The 17226-nt window shown below is 44.2% G+C and overlaps 1 protein-coding gene across 4 annotated transcripts in view; it reads left to right on the top strand.

Annotated features, from left to right (window-relative positions):
- Positions 1-17226, top strand: part of MOB3B (MOB kinase activator 3B) — a 152615-nt gene that overhangs the window by 104013 nt on the left and 31376 nt on the right. The gene's annotated exons all lie outside the window — the stretch shown is intronic.

Raw genomic sequence — 17226 nt, 5'->3', positions numbered from 1 at the left:
TTCAGATCTGCCACTATCTTCTGTTTGACTTTTGTTGCCAGTAAGTGTATGATCTCATTTTGAATTGTTCTTCCAAGGTAGTGGTGTGTGTACATTTCTTGGGTGGTGACTCTTCCTAGATGCTCCTGGAGTACAGCATCAAACTCAGCCATCAGGTCCACAATTTTAAGGAAGTTTCCATTGTTTGGCACATACAGCTGATCTGAAGTGCCACGCAGTGGTAGGTTTTGGGTAGCAAGCATTCTCACAATGGCAATGAGCCTTTTCAGAACATTTTGCCAGTAAAGAGACTCTGATGCAGTCTTCTCTTGATGCTGATCATCTATGGTGGCCTTTAATCTTGGTCTCATCTCAAGCTCTTTCCGCCTATGGAATGCTCTCTGGTGATTTGCTGCCTTCTCATGGCATGTCAGATTTCTAGCCAGATTTTTCCAGATTTCTAGCCAGATTTCCTTTGTTCCTGTAGAACCCAATGTGGCTGGAATGTTAGACTGGAAGAGTTTGCAACAAAAACAGTATGCAGCGCTCTGGGTTTTGGAGTATATAAGCCATGGCCTCTCCACTTTGTCACCATTGGGGATTTCACACCAGTAATGTGTTGGATGGAAACTTCTATTTTCATTGTCTTTGGGGAACATGAAGTTTTTCACTTGCTGTGGCCCATGCAGTACAAGGCAGTCCCTCAGGCTACTGCTCAAGTGGGTCCACAGTCCTGGATCATCTAGACTTAAGGAACTAAACTCAGCAGCAGCTGTTTCTTGCGCCCCTACCACACTCTTCTCTGATCTACACTTTTCTTCAGGAATGTGCATGGTTACATCCATTTGAGATGGAGATATGGATGCTGCAGTAGCTGCCAGGTCACGTGCACTCTGACTAACTGGAAGATCAGGCATCTCCTCACCACTCACATCCTCACTGGGGCCAGACGGCTCACCGTGAACATTTGTTTCTATGTATCTCAGGAGAGCTCCTTCCTGCTTAGATAGAAAAGCTTCCTTTGCTTGCTTTCTTTTTCTAATGCTGCCCCAGAGGGGTGTTTTCTTCTTCCACTCATGACTGCTGTTCTGTGCCAGCTATGGTGGCTCTCAACACTCCATTGAAGGGGACAAATAAGCAGGCTGGTAGCAGGGCCTGAGTGAGGGAAGATATCAGCGTCTTAAGAGCCTAACTGGCACCTACTGCTTCAGTTGACTGCCTGTTCTCCTCAAGTGGGTTCAGGGAAGCAGCAGGAAACAGGAAGCTCCCTGAGAAGCTGGTGTTAATCAGTCCAGGCTCCTGGGGGTGCTAGAGAGGTACATAAGAGGATCCTCCTCCTCTCTCTCCCTGCAGCTCCTGCTGCTTTCTGTTATTCCCTCTCACCTTTTCTCCTGCCTGCCTGTTGTGTCTCTTCTGCCCTCCTTCCTCCAGCACTGCACTCCCCCATCCCTGTGCGTCTAGAGCAGAGAGAATCCATATGCACCAGCAGCAGACACAATTTTCTACACTCTGGGTCCTAGTGGTGCCCTGTCTGGCACCTGAAGCGGCACCCTCAGTTTGCCTCATGGTAAGGCCAGCCCTTGCTGTCAGAGACATAGGCATGTCTCTTGTGATGCCATGAGAAATATGTCCAGGGGCAGTTAATTTTGCAAACAAACTGTACAAATTTAGTGCTGGTGAGAGGGTTTGGCCACATAGCCCGCATTGGCCTGCTAAACCCAGGGTTGTGAGTTCAATCCTTGAGGGGGCCATTTAGGGATCTGGGGCAAAAATTGGGGATTGGTCCTGATTTGAGCAGGGAGTTGGACTAGATGACCTCCTGAGGTCCTTTCCAATCCTGATATTCTATGATTAAAGTCCTCTGTTTATCCACAGAAGCAGGTGCAGCATGGGCAGCTGCAGTGAAGCTATCTCTATGCTTCACTGCTTTACCCCTCATCTGGAGAGAACCTCCAGGAATGAGAAGGAAGATCAGTCTCCATGCCCATTCATTCTTTGGCCTCTGCTTAGACTGCCACTTGTGACAGTAGATTTTCCTGCTGTGAGCCCAGGTCCCCTGGGAACTCGATCAGGAGTTCTCAAACTGGGGGGTTGGGATCTCTCGGGGGTCACAAGGTTATTATGTAGGGGGTTGCAAGTTGTGAGCCTCCACCCCAAACCCCCTTTTGCCTCCAGCGTTTATAATGGTTTAAATATGTAAAGAAGTGTTTTTAATATAAAGGGGTGGGGGCCGCACACACAGGCTTGCTCTGTGAAAGGGGTCACCAGTACAAAGGTTTGAGAACCACTGAACTAGATGGAGACCAATGAACAGTTAAGCTCACCAGTGCAGCCAAGGGTACACAGGTTCATGCAAAATGTAGGGGGAAACTAGACAAATTTTTTCTACTGCCTTAATAAAAATGTTTGCAATTTCCACTCTCAGGGGATGATTATGGGTGGATGGATAGAATGTAACTGAGCAAAGCAAAAGTCATCTGTAGCAGGAGCATATTTTAATCCTTTCTGTGATAATGAAAAATAACACAGCCCACATGAATTACTGATGTTTAGTGCTGCTCTTTAAAAGTCATTATTCCAGTGGGTCATTAGCAGTGCAAACGCAGCATAATCTGATAAGCGGAGCTGCACTGGAGCTGCCTTTTGCCACATGGATCTAGTACTTTAATGGGTAATAAATAAAAAATGTGGACCTGTTGAGTCATGCCAGGATTTACATTTGTCTTGTGGTTCTGGTTATGGCCTTGGAGATTTGGGGGGGGTTTAATATCCCTCTAATATAGGAGGGTTTCACATATGGAACCACCTATATTAAGTGGAGAGCTCTCTTTGTATAGATATCCCCAAGCTTCCTTGGTGGTGATGCTGTACTGTAATGTGAAGTGGATAGATTCATAGATACTTGGGTCAGAAGGGACCATTATGATCATCTAGTCCGACCTCCTGCACAACGCAGGCCACAGAATCTCACCCACCCACTCCTGCGAAAAACCTTTCACCTTTGTCTGAGCTATTGAAGTCCTCAAGTCGTGGTTTAAAGAATTCAAGGAGCAGAGAATCCTCCAGCAAGTGACCCGTGCCCCATGCCACAGAGGAGGCAAAAAACCTCCAGAACAAGCTGCTAGAAAATCTAGTGTTCTAACTCAGTCACAGACGTCAGGCATGACCTAAGGGTTAAGATAAATCTGTGTAAACAAGGATAGAAATGAACTGAACTGAGAGAATCTGCTTAAATGTAGGAATACTGCAGAAAATAAAGTGAAAGATGAGTAGTTGGCTGGGGTTGTGTGCTTTCAGGTTGGGATCTATATAACAGGATATATTCTGCTGCCTTTAGGGGACCTGGGGTTTTTCTGAGTTGACCATGACCTGCCCAGATCAGCTGGAGAGAAACTGCTCAGTGCACCATAAAAAGTTACATAATAGTCATTTTTTTGTTTGTTTGTTTTTTTAAAGCCTATGTACAAAACAAAAAGCCCTTCTTCATGTGGAAAATGTCCCACTGTGCAAAGTGATGATTCATACCAAACATGAGAAGATCTCACCATTCTCTGATGTGGAGCTTGATTTATGCCCATTTAATAAGCTCAGTATAGATTCATATGGCATGGTCTTAGTATTTATGGTGCTCTAATTAGCAAAGCCTAGGATGTTTATATCTAATGATATAACAGGACTAATGATGTAATGTCTAGTGGTCTAGACATTTTCATCCCATGGTGAAAATCTCAGAGGGGAAGGGACACAAAGCATTCTGCTTGGAGAGTGGAACTCCTTCCTGGGGGAGAGGAGAATACAAAACTGGAAAATAGAAGCACCTGTGTGCAGTGACAAAGACTGAAGAGGGGGGACACTGGATGGAAACAAGTAACAGTAGCTGATCATAGTCCGGTCTTGTGATTTAGGCTAAGGTTGTCCACCCAGCAAGACTTTGGGGTTTAATGATTGATGTAACTCATCTAGCCCTAGGCCCATCAGTACTGGACCTATGACACATGTTTATTGTCTCACGTTATGTGCTTGATGCAGAAATTCCTGGGTGAAATGCTATACCTTGAATTATGGAGGAAGTCAGACTAGATTATCAGAATGATGCCTTTCTAGCCTTAATAATCTATGAAACTGATAGTGGGAGAGAAAGAAACAACATATGGACAGGTTTCAGAGGAACAGCCGTGTTAGTCTGTATTCGCAAAAAGAAAAGGAGTACTTGTGGCACCTTAGAGACTAACCAATTTATTTGAGCATGAGCTTTCGTGAGCCACAGCTCACTTGAGCTGTGGCTCACGAAAGCTCATGCTCAAATAAATTGGTTAGTCTCTAAGGTGCCACAAGTACTCCTTTTCTTTTAACATATGGACAGTGCAGGATTTTTTCTTGATTGTTGGTTCCCAGTTTTGGCCCAACCCTCTCTCCGAAGACAAAGAGCCAGATCCTCACCTCATGCCTGTAGATTTTAGTAATGCTGTGCTGGTTTATGCTAGTTGACCATCTGGCCCTTTCTTCTTTGATACTCACAAGCAGATAGTTAATAGCATAATAATAATGGTGAAAGAAAAATCCTAAGTATTCCCAACTCTGGGCTTCCAAGTGATCTGGTAACTGTGTCTTGTTTAGATTATAAGTGAACAGACTGTCTGTCCTCTGTCTTGTACATGGCCAAACACAGTGTCATCACTTAACACAGCAGTTCTCAAACAGGGGTCTGGCGCCCCCTGGGGGACAATGAGCAGGTTGCAGGGGGTCCACCAAGCAGGGCCAGTGTTAGACTCACTGGAGCCCAGGGCAGAAAGCCAAAGCCCCGCTGTACAGAGTTGAAGCCCGGGGCCCTGAGCTCTGGCACCTGGGGATGAAGTTGAAGCCTGGACAACTTAGCTTTGCAGGGGTCTGCTGTGGCGTGGGGCCCCCAGGCAATTGCCCTGCTTTCTATCCCCTAACGCCGGCTTTTATATGCAGAAAACCAGTTGTGGCGGCACAGGTGGGCAATGGAGTTTTTATAGCATATGGGGGGAGGGGGGCGGCTCTGAAAGAAGAAGGTTGAGAACCCCTGACTTAACAAATATAACTAAAGTGACTCTTCAGGTATGTGTACGCTGCAAAGAACAACCCACAGCGTTGAGTCTCAGAGCCCGGGAAAACTGAGTCAGTCTTGCAGGGCTGTGTTGATGTTTGGGCTGGAGCCCATGCCCTGAAACCCAGCAAGGGGGACCCAGGATCCAGCCTGAGTGGGAACATCTGCACTGCTTTTTTAAGTCCTGCAGTGCAAAGCTCAAGTCAGCTGACTTGGGCTCTGAGACTTGGTACAGTTGCTTTTTCTTTGCAGTATAGGTATACCCTTAATTTTCTGTTTGGTATGTAAATATTGTGGTGATGGCTGCACTAGAAATAGGCTAGATAGACGATGTAAACACATTAAAAGGCTAAATATTAGTCTACTGTATCTTTTAGAGGGATAATCCCCTTTTACTGCAGATCCATCCTGGCTTGCTGAGGTTTGCTCTTCTCTGTATGCGTTTTAAAGTGTTTGTTTTTTTTTACACTCAAAGGAGTTGGCATCACAATAGGTTTGCCTTCTGAAAACCCCACTCAGAGGCCAGATGTGGCCCATGGGCCCCTTTCCTCTAGCTGCAGGATGAAAATAGCTGATTAACAGTGTGTTTTTAACACTGGGGAACGCAAGCAATTTCTTTTCTTCCTTTAAGGCAGATACAAGTACAAACAAATGTTAAGGCTACATATGTGCGTGTGTGCAGGTTTTAAATATATATATATATAGATAGATTTGCAAAAATGTAGCTCTTTCCCTCTTTGTGTGGTCTGTCTGTATTGTGCTTAGCACCATGGTAACAGAGTACTGACAGGTGAGTTACTATAGCATCTCTTGGTGTCATGGAAGTTTGGGTACTCCTGTCTTAGTAGTTAAAGTTCTGTGGTGTAAATGCTGTACTCTGAGGTGTCCCCAAACACAAAGCCTCTTGTGTGAGTGTACTTCCCCAGGCACGTGTTGGGAGCAAGACAGGACAGTCCAAGAGGACACATGAAACTTAGGTCTTCCATCTGACCGTTTCCCCTCCCTTTAATTTTCCCAAAATGAGACCAATTCCAAGATGCTGCTGACTGAGTGAGTTCATGTTTGGGCACTGGTCCCAGCCACCCTGTGGATGAAGATTATAGATTCACTCCCTGTTATGACTGGCTTATAAACAGTAGAGGTTGCTGTGTTGGACACATTTTATATCCTTTGACAGGGTGTGTCAGAGTGGTGAATTCTTCAGGGACTGTTTCTGACAGATAAAAAAGAGAGGAGGGGAATGGCTTCCTAAAGACTTATCCCTCCATCCATTGTTTCAACAGTATAGTACCTGCAGACTTCCTCAGAAAGCTGTCCCAGAGTAGTTAGCACAATCTGGTATCACAGCAGGGCCTGAGGTAATCCTTCCCGACTCCCTGCCCCCAGACAGCTACTTCTGAGATTTATCTTGTATCACTCCCAGTCTGGAGCCATCAAATTCATACTGACAGCTGTACCGTCACAAATCTCAGTGTGGTACCAGGAAAGAGACAAGTTTATGAAAATAAACATGTGTTGTTTTAAAATTATGATATGCGTTTTTTTTCAAAGGGCTGTTGAAATGGCTTCATTTTCTAGTCTGCGTGTGCAATAAATGGAAAACCAGAAAGTTTATTTCTAAATATACTGAGTGTTACTAACAAAAATAAAGACTCTGCTGACAAAGGATACAACCACAGAGGAACGTTGAGGCAGTGTTACTGCTCACAGTGCCAGAACAAGCATTTTGAGGACAAAGTTATTTAATGAATCTATGGCTCCTCATGCAGTGGGGATGTTAATCTTGATGTCTTGCCCAAAGTCCTCCGTGGGGCACTTACATTCTGTTTACCTAAATTCCCCCTGCAAGTTCATCTGAAGATGCTGTTCTTCTCTTCATGCGCTAAACTGTTATGTTGGGTGCTGCTAAATGGTTGCTGCATTCCTCCCCCAAGGTGGCTGCATTTCAGTAATGAGTGATTCTGGGGTGTGTGTGTGAACCAATGGGAATAATATATTAATGTTGTATAAAGGCGCTCAAATGCAGAGTGCCACAGAGTTCCATCATGTCACCCTGCTTAGTTAATATGCATCTAGAGCTGCTTGTGGGGGCTAGGGCGTTATGATTTGCAGTGACACGGACACATGGCTCTATCCTTCCTTTCCATTGCATCCAGTGCCTTCACTGTGCTAAGGTCCATAGATCCATTACAATGGGTACTTAAGCCTGTTTACAGCGTTGAACCAGACCTGTCAGTCACTGAGAACCTGGAAATGCCCTTCCTTCTCAAGTTCCCTTCAGTTTTTCTGCTTCCACCATGGCTACAGGCTCAGCTAGGACCTTGCCCCCCCCCCCCCCCCCGCTGCAAGCTTTTGAAGATCCCTTCCTATATATATACAGCATCATTGAAATGTAGCCAGCTCTCATTTGAGAGGGCAGCAACCAACTGGCACACAGTGCAACTGGGAAAAGGTGAAATCTTGGCCAAGGACACCAGGTTAAATTTGCTTAGGAAAACAGCCAGGGAATCTTCAGAGTCTGCACACAGGTGAGAGGATTTAAGCCCTGATTCCACTTACTTCAGTGGGATTTGTGTTTTTAGGTTTTATCCAGAAGACACCTCTGGCTAGATTGTTGTTAAGCTAGTTGAACAAGCGAAAGAAAAGTACATCATCCTCTTCCTGACTTGTGGCAGCAGAGTTGTCTTCAAATCTACTGTAAGACCAACCAGGGAAGATGCTTGCTGGTTGGATATAGACAGGTTTCATTTAACGGAGTTCTGACCTTTTGTTCTTCTATCTGCAACAGGAGAACAGAATCCATCTGTCTAATGTACTTATGTTTGTGTAGCCTATCAGTATGGTATCTGAGCATCATTAGCGTACGGGAGTAAACAATAGCCCAACTAGTCATTTCATTCATTGAAGGCACATCAGATGTAATTTGAGAGCAGAAGCATTTTCATCTGCCTGCTAATGGCATTCCTGTAAAAATAATAATAAGTAGTAGTAATTATTGATCTGTTTAGAAAGTGTGATCACAGATTAGTCTGTTTTTCTTTCTTCTGGCCCAGCTGCTGTGATAACAGGCAGGAGGGCAACATCGAGAAGGATGCAAGTACATAGTAGCCTGGTTTATCTCTAACCACTTGCAGCTGTCAGCTCATTTTGGGGAGGAACAAAGTCCCGCAACACTGGGGTTGTTTTCCTTGGCACTTGGGGCAGACGCTTCCTTGAGTAACACACAGAGATAACATGAAACATCTGCTTGGAAGGATTGATGCTTCGCAGAAGAGTTTCCAGGAGCAATAGCTTAGGGCATCTTTCACAAGACTCTTGTTTGGGGCTGGTGGTAGGAGGAGAGAGAAGGAGGGGAACGGGAATAATATTCCTTGCTCCTCATTACAAATCTGAGCTTTAGTTTTGAAATGGCATGTTCTCAGTCTCTTTCCCAAGGGGCGTCTTTTCTTTTTCCATGTACATTTTTAAGTGAAGTATTGAGAATGAATGAATGATTTCTACAACTTGTGGAAGGATTTTCACATGTGCAGTGTTATTTCTGTGCACAATCACCAAGGGACTCGCCAAACTCTCCCAGATAGAACTAGAATGAAAACAAAACAACAAACACAGAAACAGACATTTTTGATCATTGCAAACATACTATTAGGATCCCAGAAGACGTCCCTGGAATGGGGATTTATTTTCATTCCATGTCACGTGGCAGGTGTACATCATTCAGGAACCTTACACAGACTTACCATCTATGTAACAAGTCTGAAATGTACAGCCGGCTTCCTCAAAAACAAAAATGTCAAACCATATCGAGGGTGGCTCTTTTTCCCATGTAGACCAAGGACTTTGGAGAACTTTGGACTTGACATTTTGCAGGCCCTTTGGGAGTTCTGCAGAAGCTGAGACAAGGAGAGGCATCAGAAGGTCTAGTCTGTGAGTTTTTAAAATGGAACCCCTTCCCATTCAGCTCAGGGCCTCTATTCACCCTGGCCACATTTGGTCCTGTGGTGCTTGGGGGATACCAGCAGTGTTTGAACCCAGGCTCTTCCTCACCACAGCACATACCTCTATCATGTGAGCTAACAGACCATTAATTGATGGGAGTAATAGGCTGCTATCCTCTAGTTGACCACTCCCCGGCAAGGGATGTGTCACACACTTTTCCATTGTAATATATAATCTGAGGTACCACTTATCTCATTAGCTGGTAGCAGTACTAGGCTGTTATCCTCTAGTCTTTATGATTAGAAGGGCAAAGTGGACTGAAATTTTTGTTTTTGTAACATTAGGTCATGATTTGGAAAAGCCTGAATGCCAGCTACTAGAAAGGAATGTGTCACTCACTTTACCAGTGTATTAAATAATCTGGGGGTCAGGTGTGGGTGCACTCACCCAGCCTGGCTACAAGATCAAAGTAACTTTGTGCAAACCGTGAAGTTGTGTCCTGTTTTGGATAAAACCTACAGAGATAAGGAGAGATGAGGCTGTGTTTGCAAAGAAGAAGAAAACTTTTTTCAAATTCAAAAAAAGAAAGAGAGAAGTAGCGCTCTTACTCTGTTCTTCAGTAAATCAGGCTCAATGCCTCTCTGAAATTAATGGGAGCTTTTCAGATCAGGCCCTTCTCAGTGCAAGCAAACAGCAACAGAAAAACGGGGGAGTATGGACAAGAGAGAGTGGATATAAAATAAAACTATCTTGTTTTTATGCTGCACCTATCACCGAGGTAGCCGAGCGCCTCTGATATACTTGACCTTTGTATCTCCAGAGAATTGTTTATGGGTTATGTGTGTATCCGTGCAAGGATAGAACCAAAGGAGCTTGAACTGCGTGGCTGGAATGTTTGAGAGCCGTTTGCATAACTTGGCATATTCTTGGGACATAATCGGGAGCCTTGGGACTCTGAACTCCAGGTTAACAGAAAGAATCTTTCTGTCGCTCCCCTTCTCACACAGCACTGAGCCCTGGCTCAGTTTGCAACTGAATTGAGGCCAGTTAGCTCATCCAAAAATCCTTTTTTTTTTTTCTTCAGCAAGAAGCAGCTAGCTCAGAAGTTCCACTGTCGTCTTTTTGTTGTTCTGCTTTTTAATATCCATAGCTCAACAATTTAATCCAGTGCCTTTGTGCTTCCTCTGCCTCCAATATCCTTTGACTTATATTAAGACAATAATCTCCTCTTTTGGAATTTATTATATTAAAAAATAGTGTCCAACTGTTTAAATACTTTTTTGTTGTTGTTGTTTTTTGGGGTTTTTTTTACTACAAAGTGCCAGAAAAGGAAGGATTGAATTTGGGCTGTGTGTCAGATAGAGGATTGTGAAGGAGAGGGAGGTAAATAGTGTTGTTGATAAGCCAAGTTAGTGACAAATAGTGATTTACCAAGTCAGAGATCTAAGTGAGATCAGTACAAGTGACTCCTGAGAACTGATAGCGTTCCACAGCTGGTTTACGTCTAAACAAATGGGTGCTGCAATGGGAGCAAAACATCTGACCAAATTCTGACCTCACACATCCCAATTTAAATCTGGAGTAACTCCACTGACTTTTTAATGTTGATGTTAGTGGAGTTAGTGTACCCAATCTTCAAATTTAGGCAGATGCTGAAACCTGGGAGCATTCTTTTTTTTTTGCTGATTTGGATAAAACAGAGCAGGAAGGCGGCTGAAATTTGTTCAGTGTAAAGCTGCAGCCACCTCTATCCACTGAGTGTTTACATTGGTATGTGCCAAATCCTGAGGTCCTACTCAATTGTTCAGCCCTCAGTCAGGCAAAATCCCAAGGACTAAGGACCTCAGGTCTAAGACCACAATTAATGGCTCATAAAGTAGGAAGAAATATATTTAGCATGCTAGTATTACATGTTAACATGAAAAGGATTTAGTGGGAGGGAGTATAGCCATAAAGCCACTAGATAAAAGCAAGCTTAAGCCAGTGATCTGATCATACACTGCAAACCAAAACACAGACCTGTGGCTTGGCAAGTGGAATTCAAATGATTTCACTTTCTAATATACAGTGTTGTGAATTCCCTGACGCTCTGGAAATGGATGAATAATACCAATGTGTTAATCTGTGATGGAAATTAGATGCCTTAGTCTGTTTTACATCTACAGTAAGTGCAATAGATTTTTCAGGCAACCTGATTTCCAGAGGTACTGAGCATCCACAACTGAAGTCCAGAGGAGCTGCGGGTGTCTCAGGGCTATGAAAATTGGCCTCATGTAGGTAGTTTTATGGTAACACTGAACATGTGCGACCTTATGGCCTGATTTTCTACTGCTGTACCCCGATTATCCTTTACACCTCTACAAAACGAGTGCAAAGTGCATGTAAAATGCCACCAACAGGAATTTTCCACTCACACCAGCGGTAGGGTTATACACCCACATCTGTAAATCGGCACACAGGGTGCAAGGCAGTAGCAAATCAGGCCCTTTGCCTTTGTTGGTTTGATTTATTAAACTAATGGTAGCTAATTAATAATGGCCTATGAGTTTCTTCCTTCATTTTGACAGTATGCTAGCAATGACATGTCACTCAATCCCAGAGGAAAGGGAACTAATTACTCTCTATTATGGAGCATGTCGAAACAACAGAATACGGGGCCGTGGAGAATTCACACTTTATCCATCCGAGCAAACCTGTAATAACACAAATCAATCCTAGGTGATTTCCTATTCAGACCTTAACATTTCATAAATATATTTTACATCATTTTCTTTTGGAGATCTGTGCGGTTTTTTTTTTTAATTTTTGGAGCATGGTAGTGGGGCGGTCATTCATGGAGTTAGGCAACACTCCAAAGGCTGAAATTTGATCTGCCTTATTAGCAAGTGGCTAACTGATGTCCCTGTCATTTCCTGATATATTGTATTCACTTGGCCTGAGAAGATAAGTAATTGGGATCATTTGAAATAATCATGGCTGTTCTTAAGGGCCCTTGGATAATTCTGACAGGCTTTGACCCATTTTGACAGGTTTCAGAGTAGCAGCCGTGTTAGTCTGTATCCGCGAAAAGAAAAGGAGTACTTTTGGCACCTTAGAGACTAACAAATTTATTTGAGCGTAAGCTTTTGTGAGCTACAGCTCACTTGCATCCGATGAAGTGAGCTGTAGCTCATGAAAGCTTATGCTCAAATAAATTTGTTAGTCTCTAAGGTGCCAAAAGTACTCCTTTGCTTTCTACCCATTTTGATTCAGATATTGGTGAGGCAATCCAATACAGTGCCATTTCCTCAAAATCTCAGTTTTGTGGGGTCGGAATTCACAGCTCCAGCACTGCATGCTCTGTGCCCTGGGAGTCCAGCATTTTTTACAGAAGGATGGCAGTTAAGATTTGATAAACCTATTGTAGCCAGCTCTGTGCCCCTGCCTTTGGCACCCAGAGAGAGTGTGCGCGTGCGTATCCGCGCGCGCCAGAAGTGGAGTAAAGGACTGTGATCCTTGGCAACTGCCACAGGCTGCTGGCCTTTTTAAAACGTTATTTACATCCCTAATCAGCACGTGTTTGGGCTTTCAACTGGTCTGGGATGGTGGAGGGAAGTGGAAAGGTGATGTGGACCCCCCTCCTCAGCTGTGCCAGTGTAAACTCAGGACAGCTAAGGATTGAGCAGTATGGGTACATTTTTAGTTAGGTGCATGGAAAATTATAATGGGAGGTAAGGGAGCTCTCTAGCTCCACCATCTTGCAGAATCCGGCTTTCTCTCTCGTTCCCAATTCCTAGCTCTCTCACTTGTAGTGATGTTTTTTTTCATGAACATTGATGTGAACCATTCCTGTCTTGCCAGATTTTGTGATCGGTGGGTGGAAGCACGAGACAAATACAGAGGACCTCACCAGTGGTCTTGTTTCCCATTGATTTAATGCAGCCCAATCTTGTTAATCCAGGTTTAGCCACAGCCCGGGGATCCAGAAGCTTTCTGAAGTTATCAGCTTCATACCACAGGCGTATTACTGAGTTGTTAATCTGAAAGGTTTTGTTCCATTTAAATTTGAACAGACATGACATTTTGACAAATGATTTGGATTAACCATTTCTGAGTGTAGGTTATCAATGCATATGGTAGGAAGGGAACATGTTACAAAAGCTGGACGTGCACAAGTCCATGGGGCCGGACGAGTTGCATCCGAGAGTGCTAAAGGAACTGACGGCTGTGATTGCAGAGCCATTGGCCATTATCTTTGAAAACTCGTGGCGAACGGGGGAAGTCCCGGATGACTGGAAAAAGGCTAATGTAGTGCCAATCTTTAAAAAAGGGAAGAAGGAGGATCCTGGGAACTACAGGCCAGTCAGCCTCACCTCAGTCCCTGGAAAAATCATGGAGCAGGTCCTCAAAGAATCAATCCTGAAGCACTTACATGAGAGGAAAGTGATCAGGAACAGTCAGCATGGATTCACCAAGGGAAGGTCATGCCTGACTAATCTAATCGCCTTCTATGATGAGATAACTGGTTCTGTGGATGAAGGGAAAGCAGTGGATGTATTGTTTCTTGACTTTAGCAAAGCTTTTGACACGGTCTCCCACAGTATTCTTGTCAGCAAGTTAAAGAAGTATGGGCTGGATGATTGCACTATAAGGTGGGTAGAAAGTTGGCTAGATTGTCGGGCTCAACGGGTAGTGATCAATGGCTCCATGTCTAGTTGGCAGCCGGTGTCAAGTGGAGTGCCCCAGGGGTCGGTCCTGGGGCCGGTTTTGTTCAATATCTTCATAAATGATCTGGAGGATGGTGTGGATTGCACTCTCAGCAAATTTGCGGATGATACTAAACTGGGAGGAGTGGTAGATACGCTGGAGGGCAGGGATAGGATACAGAGGGACCTAGACAAATTGGAGGATTGGGCCAAAAGAAATGTGATGAGGTTCAGTAAGGATAAGTGCGGGGTCCTGCACTTAGGACGGAAGAACCCAATGCACAGCTACAGACTAGGGACCGAATGGCTAGGCAGCAGTTCTGCGGAAAAGGACCTAGGGGTGACAGTGGACGAGAAGTGGATGAGTCAGCAGTGTGCCCTTGTTGCCAAGAAGGCCAATGGCATTTTGGGATGTATAAGTAGGGGCATAGCGAGCAGATCGAGGGACGTGATCGTCCCCCTCTATTCGACATTGGTGAGGCCTCATCTGGAGTACTGTGTCCAGTTTTGGGCCCCACACTACAAGAAGGATGTGGATAAATTGGAAAGAGTCCAGCGAAGGGCAACAAAAATGATTAGGGGTCTGGAACACATGACTTATGAGGAGAGGCTGAGGGAACTGGGATTGTTTAGTCTGCGGAAGAGAAGAATGAGGGGGGATTTGATAGCTGCTTTCAACTACCTGAGAGGTGGTTCCAGAGAGGATGGTTCTAGACTATTCTCAGTGGTGGAAGAGGACAGGACAAGGAGTAATGGTCTCAAGTTGCAGTGGGGGAGGTTTAGGTTGGATATTAGGAAAACTTTTTCACTAGGAGGGTGGTGAAACACTGGAATGCGTTGCCTAGGGAGGTGGTGGAATCTCCTTCCTTGGAAGTTTTTAAGGTCAGGTTGGACAAAGCCCTGGCTGGGATGATTTAATTGGGGATTGGTCCTGCTTTTGAGCAGGGGGTTGGACTAGATGACCTCCTGAAGTCCCTTCCAACCCTGATATTCTATGATTCTAGTGGTCAGAGCAGTGGATTAGGGATCAAGATCCCTTCTAGGTTCTATTCCTGAGATATTGGCCTCATTCTGTGGCCTTGGACAAGTTACTTAAACCTATCTGCTCCCCTCGTTCATGTGACGTGCAGGGTAACAGATGGGAATTAATTTACACAGCAAAGGACCAGGGAAGGTGGCCGTGGAGGGAAAATGGAGCTATGCAACCATAACGTAGACTACATCGCCACTGTTAAGTGCTTCATGTAAATAGCTGCACACACCAGGTTTTTTGAGTTCTGCAAAACCTAGGAGCTATACTGCATATTCTTGAGCACCATCTGATGTCACTGTATCTATTAACTATTTACACATACACCAAGATAGAGCTCTTCTGTAACAGCTGCCACCAACTCCCTTCTATTTACATTAATGAGAAATGCTGCAAACACTATGCTGTGTATCTGGCAGAAATGAAGAAGGACTTGGGGATCAGCCACTTTATGCTGTTTTCCAAGGTAGTAGAAGTGAGGTGAGATTTTCCCTGTAAATTAATGCTGACCACAGCAGCATTAACTAACGTGGAGCAGCCTGTGCATTGGGATTCAAGCATTTGAAAATGGCTCCAGTTGTTCTGGAGTCTCAGTATGTGTTGATGAGTTGCAACAGACTGGCCACCAATATGAGCTCCATCAGAAGGGGAATTAGTCTACCCGTTTCTCTTTTCAAACAGTGGATCGGCTGGCAATGTGCCTTCACAGGTTTCCTGCAGGATGTCTATATTTTTCCCATCTGTTCAGTGGATTTATGTGGCCATGCCCTTCTCCCTCCATGAGCTTGGAATTTGCTCTTGCAGAAGTGGTTTCTGCTTTATGGATTTGCATATGTTCTTTTGCCTCTTATACTCTTCCATGCTTATTTATTTGGCAGTCCTTAGCCTCTGTGTGCTTCAGTTTACTCATCTGTAAAATTGGGATAATATACTTTCCTATAGCACTCTCACAAGGATGATGTGAGGATTGAGTAATATTTTAAAGGAGAAGAACAGATGCTTTCAACTAAAATTAAATGTAAATAGGTGGCAACATTACTGAGAATGCTGTCTGGACACTGGTGTTTAGAAGTGGAGGAGGGAGATCCTGAGCATAGGCTTTTCCCTATTTGGTTTTGTCAGCCTTGTGTTTGAGTTACTTATAGAGAAGACATATTTTGTATCACCAAATATTTAAAAAGGAGTAAATCTCCTTATATAAATGCCTGGTTGGTTTCTCGTTGCCCAGATGAATCATTTGGTAATAAATTACGCAAAGGAAAAAAAATGAGTGTTTTCTCCCTTTTGAAATAATTTGTAACATACACAGCTGCTGCCTTCACATCAATTGCTGGATTGTATAAGTGCAAATGTAACTGTAAAGCACTTCAGAAGGGGTATAAAGGAATAGTAAGGAAAGCTCTAGCGCAGTTGGAACAAAAGACTGTGAGGGGAGCTGCAGAGTTTCTAATTACAGCTGTGCAAAACCTTCATGACACAACTCCGAGCCCAGTGAGTATTCACCTGGTGTTGACGTTCATTCTGAACCTGAAATGTGGGCCAGGCATTTGTGAACCTTTAGAGGGAAACTGTATCGAGTTTCAGATGAGCCCAGGCCACGTTTGAAATGAACCTGGTCAGTGGGTGATATCTCTGCAAAACACAGTGAATATAATTTTTGCTGTTGGATCTGATCAAACCCCAGAATCCAAGCAAAAATCAGGAGAGCGCACAAAACCATGCAAAGTGACTGTGTGATAAAGTTCACACTACTATACTTCGCAAGGCTGGCTCTAGGTCAGATTTTTTAGATGGGGTGCTGGTAAATTGCTTTATCTCTACAGCTGCTCATTAGGGGCCTGATCCTGTGAAGAGCTGAATGCCTTCAGCTTTTACTGAAGTCCAGTGACAACTGAAGATACAGAGCACCTTGCAAGATCAGGTTTCATTTAAGAGAATTTTGAGGTGCTCTTCAGTACTGTGGTGTGGATGTCTGGCTGTTCCCTTGCCAGTAGCTGCAGCTTTGGAGTGTGTGCCTATTCATTACAGTGCATGGGACACTGGGGCAGCTGCCCCAACTTTATAAGAGACATTCTATTAAAATAGCCGTTGTAAAAGGTGCATAGAATAGGGATGAAGGTTAAAAAGTGACTGGAGCAGTCTCTTCCACCTTAGACTTTGTATAAAGATGGCAACACAGTCAATAAGATCTATCCCCTGGAACCAAACTCATCACATGTATCATGGGCTTGATCTCATAGCACAAGGAACCGTGTCCTGGAGCTGAAAATGATTTGTGTAAGCAAGATGGTACACTTGGGAATCAGATTCATATGTGTGGACATTACAAGTCTGGCTCTGCCCAAATTGAAGTAAATGGCAAAGCCCTTGTAGTTATCTGTGGGACCAGTCCCAGTGCCTATGATCTTGATCCAGCGAAGCACTTAAGCTCATGATCACTTTTAAACATGTGAGTAATCACAGTACCTGAGGTAAAAAGGTAAGCACAGGCATAAGTAGAGCCCTGCAAATCTGCGGATATC

The sequence above is a fragment of the Caretta caretta genome, chromosome 5 (genome assembly GCF_965140235.1).
Source record: "Caretta caretta isolate rCarCar2 chromosome 5, rCarCar1.hap1, whole genome shotgun sequence".
Lineage (NCBI taxonomy): Eukaryota > Metazoa > Chordata > Testudines > Cheloniidae > Caretta > Caretta caretta.
Note: the sequence above shows the minus strand (reverse complement) of the source record. Positions and strands in the feature narration are given on the sequence as shown.